We start from the raw sequence: 12,575 nt of genomic DNA, 5'->3' as shown, positions 1-12,575 counted from the left end.
CGTGCTCGTGTGTGCGCACTTTGTCGACGGGGCTTGGTTGGATTGAATTAACAATGCAATGAGGGTGAGAAGGGGATAAACAGGGAGGGGCAGTCTACAGAGAAAGAGAGAGAGAGAGTGTTTAGGAGGGAGAGAGAGAGAGAGGGAGTGTGTTAGGGAGAGAGAGAGAGTTAGGGAGGGAGAGAGAGAGTGTGTTAGGGAGAGAGAGAGAGAGTGTTAGGGAGGGGGAGGGGGAGAGAGAGAGTGTGTTAGGGAGAGGGAGAGAGTGTTAGAGAGAGGGAGAGAGAGAGTGTTAGGAGAGAGAGAGAGTGTTAGGGAGGGAGAGAGAGAGAGAGAGTGTGTGTTAGGGAGAGTGAGAGAGAGTGTTAGGGAGAGTGAGAGAGAGTGTTAGGGAGAGAGAGAGAGAGAGAGAGAGAGAGAGAGAGAGAGAGAGTGTTAGGGAGAGAGAGAGTGTGTGTTAGGGAGAGAGAGAGTGTGTTAGGGAGAGAGAGAGAGAGTGTGTTAGGGAGAGAGAGAGAGAGTTTTAGGGAGGGAGAGAGAGTGTTAGGGAGGGAGAGAGTGTTAGGGAGGGAGAGAGTGTTAGGGAGGGAGAGAGAGAGTGTTAGGGAGGGAGAGAGAGAGTGTTAGGGAGGGAGAGAGAGAGTGTTAGGGAGGGAGAGAGAGAGTTTTAGGGAGGGAGAGAGAGTTTTAGGGAGGGAGAGAGAGAGTTTTAGGGAGGGAGAGAGACAGAGAGAGAGTGTTAGGGAGAGTGAGAGAGTGTGTTAGAGAGAGGAGAGAAGAGAGAGAGGAGAGAGAGAGGAGAGAGAGAGGAGAGAGAGTGTGTTAGGGAGGGAGAGGGCGAGACTTGTTTAGTGTTGAAAGCCAATAGAAAAGTCTGCTGGGTGATAACATCCACATGCGGGTGATGGAGAGAAGCCAGAACACAGACTTGAAACACAGAGAGAGAGAGAGAGACCCTAACCACAGGAACTCAGGCTGTTCACGGGCGTCCACACAGCTACCTCACCAGGACCCCGGAGAGAGTAGCGGACTGACCAGGGTAGAGACCAGCTAACAAACCACCAAAAAAGCTCAGCATAAAAACCATGATCTGATAGAAGAGCTGAAAAACCTTCACACTTACCACCAGAGGAGCCAACCGATGAGTGGACTGACCGACGAATAGACCACCTCAACCCATGACCTCTGTCTCTGCTGGAATACATACCTAACCCTAAACGCAGAGACAGACCGGGACACAGAGAGAGAGAGGACGCTTTGGACGCCTGAAACAAGAGGTAAACTGACCTGACACTTCCCTATCTTTACAGACAAGAGGTCAACTGACCTGACACTTCCTATCCTTACAGATAAGAGGTCAACTGACCCGACACTTCCTATCCTTATAGACAAGAGGTCAACTGACCTGACACTTCCTATCCTTACAGACAAGAGGTCAACTGACCTGACACTTCCTATCCTTAGAGACAGAACCACACTGAGAATAGAGTACCAAATGTACTCCTTATCTCAATCATCATCACTTAGACAAGCTCTGGGCACAGTTTACTGTAAACGGTACAGACATATTAGATAAGACGTTAACATAATCTCTGGTGTTAATACGGTGTTAATACGATCAGCTGTGACGTTGTACTCCAGTACACCCCCTTTTTGTAGATGACTAATTTATTTACATCACTGAAATGAGACAACTTTACCCTCATCACAATTCACGCAACTTTATTCATTAAATGACTTTATGTTGTTAAGGGACATATTAATTCATTAACCAACAGAGTAGCAGCAGTAAGGGAGAGTGGGGTGAAGTTGAGCCCCCCCTTTGTGTTTCTAGGAAACACAAAATTAAATTAAAATTAATAATTTTGACCAAATATGTAGGAAGAGGTGATCATTTCATGGAGTCCGTGAAGGATGAAACCACATGGGAAAAAGTGACCAGCAAGTTAAGTCCAACAAAAACCCTTGATTTTCATCAAGTCAAATGAATTTATTGTGCTAAGAGGTTTCATTATGCTTGTATCTAAACCAAAGTAGATCATTTCAACATTGTTATAAACATCATGTCTCTATTAGCTTCAAAATGAGGTCCTAAACCTAGCATGAAAGTGTAGTATTAAAGTGTAGTATTAAAGTGTAGTAGTAAAGTGTAGTAGTAAAGTGTAGTAGTAAAGTGTAGTATTAAAGTGTAGTAGTAAAGTGTAGTAGTAAATTGTAGTAGTAAAGTGTAGTAGAAAAGTGTATCCTTGTAGCTGTGTAGGCTAATACAGTGTAAATGTTTGACTTGGGGTAAGTTCAGCCAAATATAAGTGTTTTGTTTCCCTAGGGGTAATGCAAAGTGTTATCGCTGGGATATGAGGTATCAACAGGACCTTGACTGGTATTGTGTTGGATTGTGTTTGAGAACTAAAGATAGAAATCGTTTTTAAAAGGTAGGAGTAATATTTAATTACAGAAATGTGTAGGCGGTTTAATTTACCTCGTCCCGTGCCAAGAGACCACTTTTTTTGTTTACGTTGTATTTTTATTTATTTTTTAATTATTAAACCTTTATTTAACTAGGCAAGTCAGTTAAGAACAAATTCTTATTTTTCAATGACGGCCTACCAAAAGGCCTCCTGATGGGGATGGGTTCCTGGGATTAAAAATATATAGGACAAAACACACATCCCAACAAGAGATACATCACAACACGACATAAAGACAGACCTAAGACAACAACACAGCAAGGCAGAAGAGAGACACCACAACATAAAGACAGACCTAAGACAACAACACAGCAAGGCAGAAGAGAGACACCATAACATAAAGACAGACCTAAGACAACAACACAGCAAGGTAGAAGAGAGACACCACAACATAAAGACAGACCTAAGACAACAACACAGCAAGGCAGAAGAGAGACACCGCAACATAAAGACAGACCTAAGACAACACCACAACATAAAGACAGACCTAAGAAAACAACACAGCAAGGCAGAAGAGAGACACCACAACATAAAGACAGACCTAAGACAACAACACAGCAAGGCAGAAGAGAGACACCACAACATAAAGACAGACGGCACCGTTAGGGCACCGTTAGGGGACCGTTACAGACGGCACCGTTAGGGGACCGTTACAGACGGCACCGTTAGGGGACCGTTACAGACGGCACCGTTAGGGCACCGTTAGGGGACCGTTACAGACAGCACCGTTAGGGGACCGTTACAGACAGCACCGTTAGGGGACCGTTACAGACAGCACCGTTAGGGGACCGTTACAGACAGCACCGTTAGGGGACCATTACAGACAGCACCGTTAGGGGACCGTTACAGACAGCACCGTTAGGGGACCGTTACAGACAGCACCGTTACATTGGATTTCAGGGAAAGAACATCTGTGGGCACAAAGGAGTGCTGTACATTTCCTCAATTTCAAACTGTGTAGCAAAACAGGAAGGAAGGAGGAAGGAAGGAGAGGCAGGGAGACGGGGAAAGGAAGGAGAGGCAGGGAGACGGGGAGAGGAAGGAGAGGCAGGGAGACGGGGGAGGCAGGGATGGAGAGAGGCAGGGACGGAGAGAGAGAGGCAGGGACAGAGGGAGAGAGGCAGGGACGGAGGGAGAGAGGCAGGGACGGAGGGAGAGAGGCAGGGACGGAGGGAGAGAGGCAGGGACGGAGGGAGAGAGGCAGGGACGGAGGGAGAGAGGCAGGGACGGAGGGAGAGAGGCAGGGACGGAGGGAGAGAGGCAGGGACGGAGGGAGAGAGGCAGGGACGGAGGGAGAGAGAGGAACGGAGGGAGAGAGAGGAACGGAGGGAGAGAGGGAGGAACGGAGGGAGAGAGGGAGGAATGGAGGGAGGCAGGGATGGAGGGAGGCAGGGACGGAGGGAGGCAGGGACGGAGGGAGGCAGGGAGAGAGGGAGGAATGGAGGGAGGCAGGGACGGAGGGAGGCAGGGATGGAGGGAGGCAGGGATGGAGGGAGGCAGGGACGGAGGGAGGCAGGGACGGAGGGAGGCAGGGACGGAGGGAGGGAGGGAGGCAGGAACGGAGGGAGGCAGGGAGAGAGGGAGGAATGGAGGGAGGCAGGGATGGAGAGGAGATGTTTGCATCTTTCTGGTGTCCACCATCTCATTATTGTTCTTCACACACTGATCTCAGATAGCTGATTGGCTTCAGACTGAGAGCAGTGGTACAGATTAGGATTCTGTGGTTGTTAGGTGAACCAACCTACAGTAACCTTGACTTCCAGACGACATGGCTACAGTGTTTGTGTTTCCATGCTGTTGGTTAGTTTACCCAGAGAGATAAACCTCTGAAAAGGCACCTTGAGGAGGGCAACTCCCGGTCTGACCAGCCCAGCGCATGGAGCTCACAGCTGGTACTGCCTTCCCCTGCCGGGCCGGTACTGCCTTCGCCTGCCGGGCCGATACTGCCTTCCCCTGCCGGGCCGGTATTGCCTTCCCCTGCCGGCCCGGGCCTGTGGTCCCCCTGATCGGTGCTGGGGCTGTGGTTGGCTGACTGGGGGCTGTGGTTGGCTGACTGGGAGTGTGGTTGGCTGATCTGGGGCTGTGGTTGGCTAACCGTGGTTGGCTGACCGTGGTTGGCTGACCGTGGTTGGCTGACCGTGGTTGGCTGACCCCGCAGACCCCTGGACTGTTAGGAAGACCCCAGCAGGTTTCAGGTCGTCCTAACTTGTTGGTTTGTTGATGTAGAAGATGTGTTAGTGGACATAGGAAGACCCCAGCAGGTTTCAGGTCATCCTAACTTGTTGGTTTGTTGATGTAGAAGATGTGTTAGTGGACATAGGAAGACCCCAGCTGGTTTCAGATCTTCCTAACCTGTTGGTTTGTTGATGTAGAAGATGTGTTAGCGGACACAGGAAGTACTCTAGTTAATTTCCTAAGGGACAAGGTATTCATATCTCTCTTTTTCTTCAAGATGATGTACCACACCTCATACCAGTTACTATTCCAGACAGTTTCTCTCTTGGAGAAATCTCTTCACTATGGCCATCCGTTAATACATTACAGTAGCATTTATGATACTTGACTTTGTCAACTCCGCTTTTCACTCATTTTCATTTAAAGAGCAGAACTGGCTCACATGTTTTCCCCCTACAACAGACAACGAGAAGGTGTTTTTTGTGAGGATTGTGGAGAACTTAACCTTTCTGTTCTTCTGTTCCTCCAACTCCTCATTCTCTGTGACCTACTTGCCTACTTCCACAACATTTCCTAGGGGCTAGCGATAGACAGAAAGACTCTAGAGACTTTAGAGGAAGACAGAAGAGATGGAGGAGGAGAGGTCTATCCTACTTTAGCTTTCCACTGAGGACTCCCTCCATCATTACTCCACTGAGGACTCCCTCCCTCCATCATTACTCCACTGAGGACTCCCTCCCTCCATCATTACTCCACTGAGGACTCCCTCCCTCCATCATTACTCCACTGAGGACTCCCTCCCTCCCTCCATCATTAATCCACTGAGGACTCCCTCCCTCCCTCCATCATTACTCCACTGAGGACTCCCTTCCTCCCTCCATCATTACTCCACTGAGGACTCCCTCCCTCCATCATTACTCCACTGAGGACTCCCTCCATCCCTCCATCATTACTCCACTGAGGACTCCCTCCCTCCCTCCATCATTACTCCACTGAGGACTCCCACCCTCCCTCCATCATTACTCCACTGAGGACTACCTCCCTCCATTATTCCACTGAGGACTCCCTCCCTCCATCATTACTCCGCTGAGGACTCCCTCCCTCCCTCCATCATTACTCCACTGAGGACTCCCTCCCTCCCTCCATCATTACTCCACTGAGGACTCCCTCCCTCCCTCTATCATTACTCCACTGAGGACTCCCTCCCTCCCTCCATCATTACTCCACTGAGGACTCCCTCCCTCCCTCCATCATTACTCCACTGAGGACTCCCTCCCTCCCTCCATCATTACTCCACTGAGGACTCCCTCCCTCCCTCCATCATTACTCCACTGAGGACTCCCTCCATTACTCCACTGAGGACTCCCTCCTTCCCTCCATCATTACTCCACTGAGGACTCCCTCCCTCCCTCCATCATTACTCCACTGAGGACTCCCTCCCTCCATCATTAGTCCACTGAGGACTCCCTCCCTCCCTCCATCATTACTCCACTGAGGACTCCCTCCCTCCCGCCATCATTACTCCACTGAGGACTCCCTCCCTCCATCATTACTCCACTGAGGACTCCCTCCCTCCCTCCATCATTAATCCACTGAGGACTCCCTCCCTCCCTCCATCATTACTCCACTGAGGACTCCCTTCCTCCCTCCATCATTACTCCACTGAGGACTCCCTCCCTCCATCATTACTCCACTGAGGACTCCCTCCATCCCTCCATCATTACTCCACTGAGGACTCCCTCCATCATTACTCCACTGAGGACTCCCTCCCTCCCTCCATCATTACTCCACTGAGGACTCCCTCCCTCCATCATTACTCCACTGAGGACTCCCTCCCTCCATCATTACTCCACTGAGGACTCCCTCCCTCCCTCCATCATTAATCCACTGAGGACTCCCTCCCTCCCTCCATCATTACTCCACTGAGGACTCCCTTCCTCCCTCCATCATTACTCCACTGAGGACTCCCTCCCTCCATCATTACTCCACTGAGGACTCCCTCCATCCCTCCATCATTACTCCACTGAGGACTCCCTCCCTCCCTCCATCATTACTCCACTGAGGACTCCCACCCTCCCTCCATCATTACTCCACTGAGGACTACCTCCCTCCATTACTCCCTCCATTATTCCACTGAGGACTCCCTCCCTCCATCATTACTCCGCTGAGGACTCCCTCCCTCCCTCCATCATTACTCCACTGAGGACTCCCTCCCTCCCTCCCTCCATCATTACTCCACTGAGGACTCCCTCCCTCCCTCTATCATTACTCCACTGAGGACTCCCTCCCTCCCTCCATCATTACTCCACTGAGGACTCCCTCCCTCCCTCCATCATTACTCCACTGAGGACTCCCTCCCTCCCTCCATCATTACTCCACTGAGGACTCCCTCCCTCCCTCCATCATTACTCCACTGAGGACTCCCTCCATTACTCCACTGAGGACTCCCTCCTTCCCTCCATCATTACTCCACTGAGGACTCCCTCCCTCCCTCCATCATTACTCCACTGAGGACTCCCTCCCTCCATCATTAGTCCACTGAGGACTCCCTCCCTCCCTCCATCATTACTCCACTGAGGACTCCCTCCCTCCCGCCATCATTACTCCACTGAGGACTCCCTCCCTCCATCATTACTCCACTGAGGACTCCCTCCCTCCCTCCATCATTAATCCACTGAGGACTCCCTCCCTCCCTCCATCATTACTCCACTGAGGACTCCCTTCCTCCCTCCATCATTACTCCACTGAGGACTCCCTCCCTCCATCATTACTCCACTGAGGACTCCCTCCATCCCTCCATCATTACTCCACTGAGGACTCCCTCCATCATTACTCCACTGAGGACTCCCACCTTCCCTCCATCATTACTCCACTGAGGACTACCTCCCTCCATTACTCCCTCCATTATTCCACTGAGGACTCCCTCCCTCCATCATTACTCCGCTGAGGACTCCCTCCCTCCCTCCATCATTACTCCACTGAGGACTCCCTCCCTCCCTCCATCATTACTCCACTGAGGACTCCCTCCCTCCCTCCATCATTACTCCACTGAGGACTCCCTCCCTCCCTCCATCATTACTCCACTGAGGACTCCCTCCCTCCCTCCATCATTACTCCACTGAGGACTCCCTCCCTCCCTCCATCATTACTCCACTGAGGACTCCCTCCATTACTCCACTGAGGACTCCCTCCATTACTCCACTGAGGACTCCCTCCTTCCCTCCATCATTACTCCACTGAGGACTCCCTCCCTCCCTCCATCATTACTCCACTGAGGACTCCCTCCCTCCCGCCATCATTACTCCACTGAGGACTCCCTCGCTCCATCATTACTCTGAAGCACAGTCAGATTCAGAGTGAGACTGATGATATGAATTGATGAACTAACATATAATACTTACCAGAGTTTCTTGACTTGCCAGACAGAGACAGGCTCAGGCTGCATCTTCCCTGCCAACAGCCAAGGCTTTGGTCTACCACTGGAGATCTCTTCCTCGGGCCCAGTAGGGAAAACTGCCCTGACAGCTTACAAACTGTATATGGAATAGAACAGTTTTGGAATTACATGGCTCAGAAAACTATTTATAGGCCTAGATCAGATTCTCATTCATATTGGGAAGTGTTGACTTTACAGACAGATATATTCACACTGGGAAGGGTTGACTTTACTGACAGATATATTCACACTGGGAAGTGTTGACTTTACTGACAGATATTTTCACACTGGGAAGTGTTGACTAAACTAACAGATATATTCACACTGGGAAGTGTTGGCTAAACTAACAGATTTATTAACACTGGGAAGTGTTGACTAAACTAACAGATATATTCACACTGGGAAGTGTTGACTAAACTAACAGATATATTCACACTGGGAAGTGTTGACTAAACTAACAGATATATTCACACTGGGAAGTGTTGGCAAAATAACAGATATATTCACACTGGGAAGTGTTGGCTAAACTAACAGATATATTCATACTGGGATGTGTTGACTAAACTAACAGATATATTCACACTGGGAAGTGTTGACTAAACTAACAGATATATTCACACTGGGAAGTGTTGGCTAAACTAACAGATATATTCATACTTGGAAGTGTTGACTTTACTGACAGATATATTCACACTGGGAAGTGTTGACTAAACAAAACAAAAAAAATGTAGAACCTTTTGGTTATTTTAGTTAAACAGAAAATCTGAGAGAGAGAGAGGAGAGAGAAAGAGAGGAGAGAGAGGAGAGGATACAGAGAGGAGAGAGAGGAGAGAGCGAGGAGATCGAGAGGAGAGAGCGAGAAGATCGAGCGAGGAGATCGAGAGAGGATCGAGCGAGGAGCGAGAGAGAGGAGCGAGAGAGAGGAGCGAGAGAGAGGAGCGAGAGAGAGGAGCGAGAGGAGAGAGAGAGAGGAGATCGAGAGGAGAGAGAGAGGAGATCGAGAGGAGAGAGCGAGGAGAGGAGAGCGAGGAGAGGAGAGCGAGAGCGAGAGGAGAGAGCGAGGAGATCGAGCGAGGAGATCGAGAGAGGATCGAGAGAGGAGCGAGAGAGAGGAGCGAGAGGAGAGAGAGAGAGGAGAGAAAGCGATAGAGAGAGGAGAGGAGAGAGGAGAGAGAGGAGATTGAGAGGAGAGAGCGAGGAGAGGAGAGCGAGGAGAGGAGAGGAGAGCGAGGAGAGGAGAGCGAGGAGAGGAGAGCGAGGAGAGGAGAGAGAGAGCGAGAGGAGAGAGAGCGAGAAAGCTTAGAGACAGACAGATGCCAGGCGTTAAAGAGGTCTGTGAGTAATACCATTTTAACCCTTAGAAAATTGATTTTCAAATTTATAGCCACATGTGCTACAAAGATGTCTGTCTGTCTGTGGCCCCTCAGTACTCCCTACTTAATCATTATTCCTAGCCGTGGATCCTGCCGAGCTGAGTGAGACAAAGTGACAAATTAGAGTTAATCGGCCTCTTCCTGTCCTGAAGGAAACTATGTGAAACTAGTGGAAAGAGCTGAGGGTTGACTGACCCCAACGATCAGACCACATACTGCAATCAGGGAGAGAGAGACAGGGAGGGAGAGAGAGACAGGGAGACGGACGCTGCTGACTCAGCTCCAACTCCTACAAGGCTACAGTTGACGAGCGGCAAGAGGCAGAAAAAAAAATGCCTTTGTCAAATAGACTCATATCTAAATATAATTGTTATATACAGTATCCACATTCACATCCAAAGTGTTTCCTTTTGTAGACAGGATCATTACAACTCTTTAACTCAGATCTCAAGGATCAGACATACAAAACGGACTGACAAGGCAAGTCAGTTAAGAACCAATTCTTATTTACAATGACGGCCTACCGGGGAACAGTGGGCAGAACGACAGATTTTTTACCTTGTCAGCTCAGGGATTTGATCCAGAAACCTTTCGGTTACTGGCCCAACGCTCTAACCACTAGGCTACCTGCCTCCCCCCTCTAACCACTAGGCTCCCTGTCGCCACTCCACTCGAACCACTAGGCTACCTGCCGTCCCTCCACTCTAACCACTAGACTACCTGCCTCCCCCCTCTAACCACTAGACTACCTGCCTCCCCCCTCTAACCACTAGGCTACCTGCCTCCCCTCCACTCCACTCTAACCACTAGGCTACCTGCCTCCGCTCCACTCTAACCACTAGGTTACCTGCCGCCCCTCCAATCTAACCACTAGGCTACCTGCCTCCCCTCCACTCTAACCACTAGGCTACCTGCCTCCCCTCCACTCTAACCACTAGGCTACTAGGCTACCTGCCTCCCCTCTACCTGCATCCCCTCCACTCTAACCACTAGACTACCTGCCACCCCTCCACTCTAACCACTAGACTACCTGTCTACCCCCTCTAACCACTAGACTACCCTGCCACCCCTCCATTCTAACCACTAGACTACCTGCCGCCCCTCCACTCTAACCACTAGACTACCCTGCCACCCCTTTACTCTAACCACTAGACTACCTGCCGCCCCTCCACTCTAACCACTAGACTACCTGCCTCCCCCCTCTAACCACTAGACTACCTGCCGCCCCTCCACTCTAACCACTAGGCTACCTGCCGCCCCTCCACTCTAACCACTAGGCTACCTGCCACCCCTCCACTCTAACCACTAGGCTACCTGCCGCCCCTCCACTCCACTCTAACCGCTAGGCTACCTGCCGCCCCTCCACTCCACTCTAACCGCTAGGCTACCTGCCGCCCCTCCACTCTAACCGCTAGGCTACCTGCCGCCCCTCCACTCTAACCGCTAGGCTACCTGCCGCCCCTCCACTCTAACCGCTAGGCTACCTGCCGCCCCTCCACTCTAACCGCTAGGCTACCTGCCGCCCCTCCACTCTAACCGCTAGGCTACCTGCCGTCCCTCCACTCTAACCGCTAGGCTACCTGCCGCCCCTCCACTCTAACCGCTAGGCTACCCTGCCGCCCCTCCACTCTAACCGCTAGGCTACCCTGCCGCCCCTCCACTCTAACCGCTAGGCTACCCTGCCGCCCCTCCACTCTAACCACTAGGCTACCCTGCCGCCACTCCACTCTAACCACTAGGCTACCCTGGCGCCCCTCCACACTAACCACTAGGCTACCTGCCGCCCCTCCACTCTAACCACTAGGCTACCTGCCCCCCCTCCACTCTAACCACTAGGCTACCTGCCGCCCCTCCACTCTAACCACTAGACTACCTGCCGCCCCTCCACTCTAACCACTAGGCTACCTGCCGCCCCTCCACTCTAACCACTAGGCTACCTGCCGCCCCTCCACTCTAACCACTAGGCTATCTGCCGCCCCTCCACTCTAACCACTAGGCTACCTGCCGCCCCTCCACTCTAACCACTAGGCTACCTGCCGCCCCTCCACTCTAACCACTAGGCTACCTGCCGCCCCTCCACTCTAACCACTAGGCTACCTGCCTCCCCTCCACTCTAACCACTAGACTACCTGCCACCCCTCCACTCTAACCACTAGACTACCTGCCTACCCCTTCTAACCACTAGACTACCCTGCCGCCCCTCCACTCTAACCACTAGGCTACCTGCCGCCCCTCCACTCTAACCACTCGGATACCTGCCTCCCCTCTCTAACCACTAGGCTACCCTGCCGCCCCTCCACTCTAACCACTAGGCTACCCTGCCGCCCCTCCACTCTAACCACTAGGCTACCCTGCCGCCCCTCCACTCTAACCACTAGGCTACCTGCCTCCCCTCCACTCTAACCACTAGACTACCTGCCTCCCCCCTCTAACCACTAGACTACCTGCCGCCCCCCTCTAACCACTAGACTACCTGCCGCCCCTCCACTCTAACCACTAGGCTACCTGCCGCCCCTCCACTCTAACCACTAGGCTACCTGCCGCCCCTCCACTCTAACCGCTATGCTACCTGCCGCCCCTCCACTCTAACCGCTAGACTACCTGCCGCCCCTCCACTCTAACCACTAGACTATCTGCCTCCCCCCTCTAACCACTAGACTACCTGCCTCCCCCCTCTAACCACTAGACTACCTGCCGCCCCTCCACTCTAACCACTAGACTACCTGCCGCCCCTCCACTCTAACCACTAGACTACCTGCCTCCCCCCTCTAACCACTAGACTACCTGCCTCCCCCCTCTAACCACTAGACTACCTGCTGCCCCTCCACTCTAACCACTAGGCTACCTGCCGCCCCTCCACTCTAACCACTCGGATACCTGCCTCCCCTCTCTAACCACTAGGCTACCTGCCTCCCCCCTCTAACCACTAGACTACCTGCCGCCCCTCCACTCTAACCACTAGGCTACGCTGCCGCTCCACTCTAACCACTAGGCTACCTGCCTCCCCCCTCTAACCACTAGACTACCTGCCTCCCCCCTCTAACCACTAGACTACCTGCCACCCCTCCACTCTAACCACTAGACTACCTGCCTACCCCCTCTAACCACTAGACTACCCTGCCA

General features: G+C 51.9%; 1 protein-coding gene across 1 annotated transcript in view; it reads left to right on the top strand.

Annotated features, from left to right (window-relative positions):
- The first annotated feature begins 931 nt into the window (after positions 1-931).
- The window catches only part of grem2 (gremlin 2, cysteine knot superfamily), a 28,932-nt gene continuing 17,288 nt past the window's right edge, over positions 932-12,575 (top strand). The window contains 1 exon segment of the mRNA NM_001139944.1: positions 932-1,277. The gene's annotated coding sequence lies outside the window, so the exon portion shown is untranslated.

Source organism: Salmo salar, chromosome 01 (genome assembly GCF_965601325.2).
Source record: "Salmo salar chromosome 01, fSalSal1, whole genome shotgun sequence".
Taxonomy (NCBI): Eukaryota; Metazoa; Chordata; class Actinopteri; order Salmoniformes; family Salmonidae; genus Salmo; species Salmo salar.
This window is presented reverse-complemented; position numbering and strand designations above follow the sequence as displayed.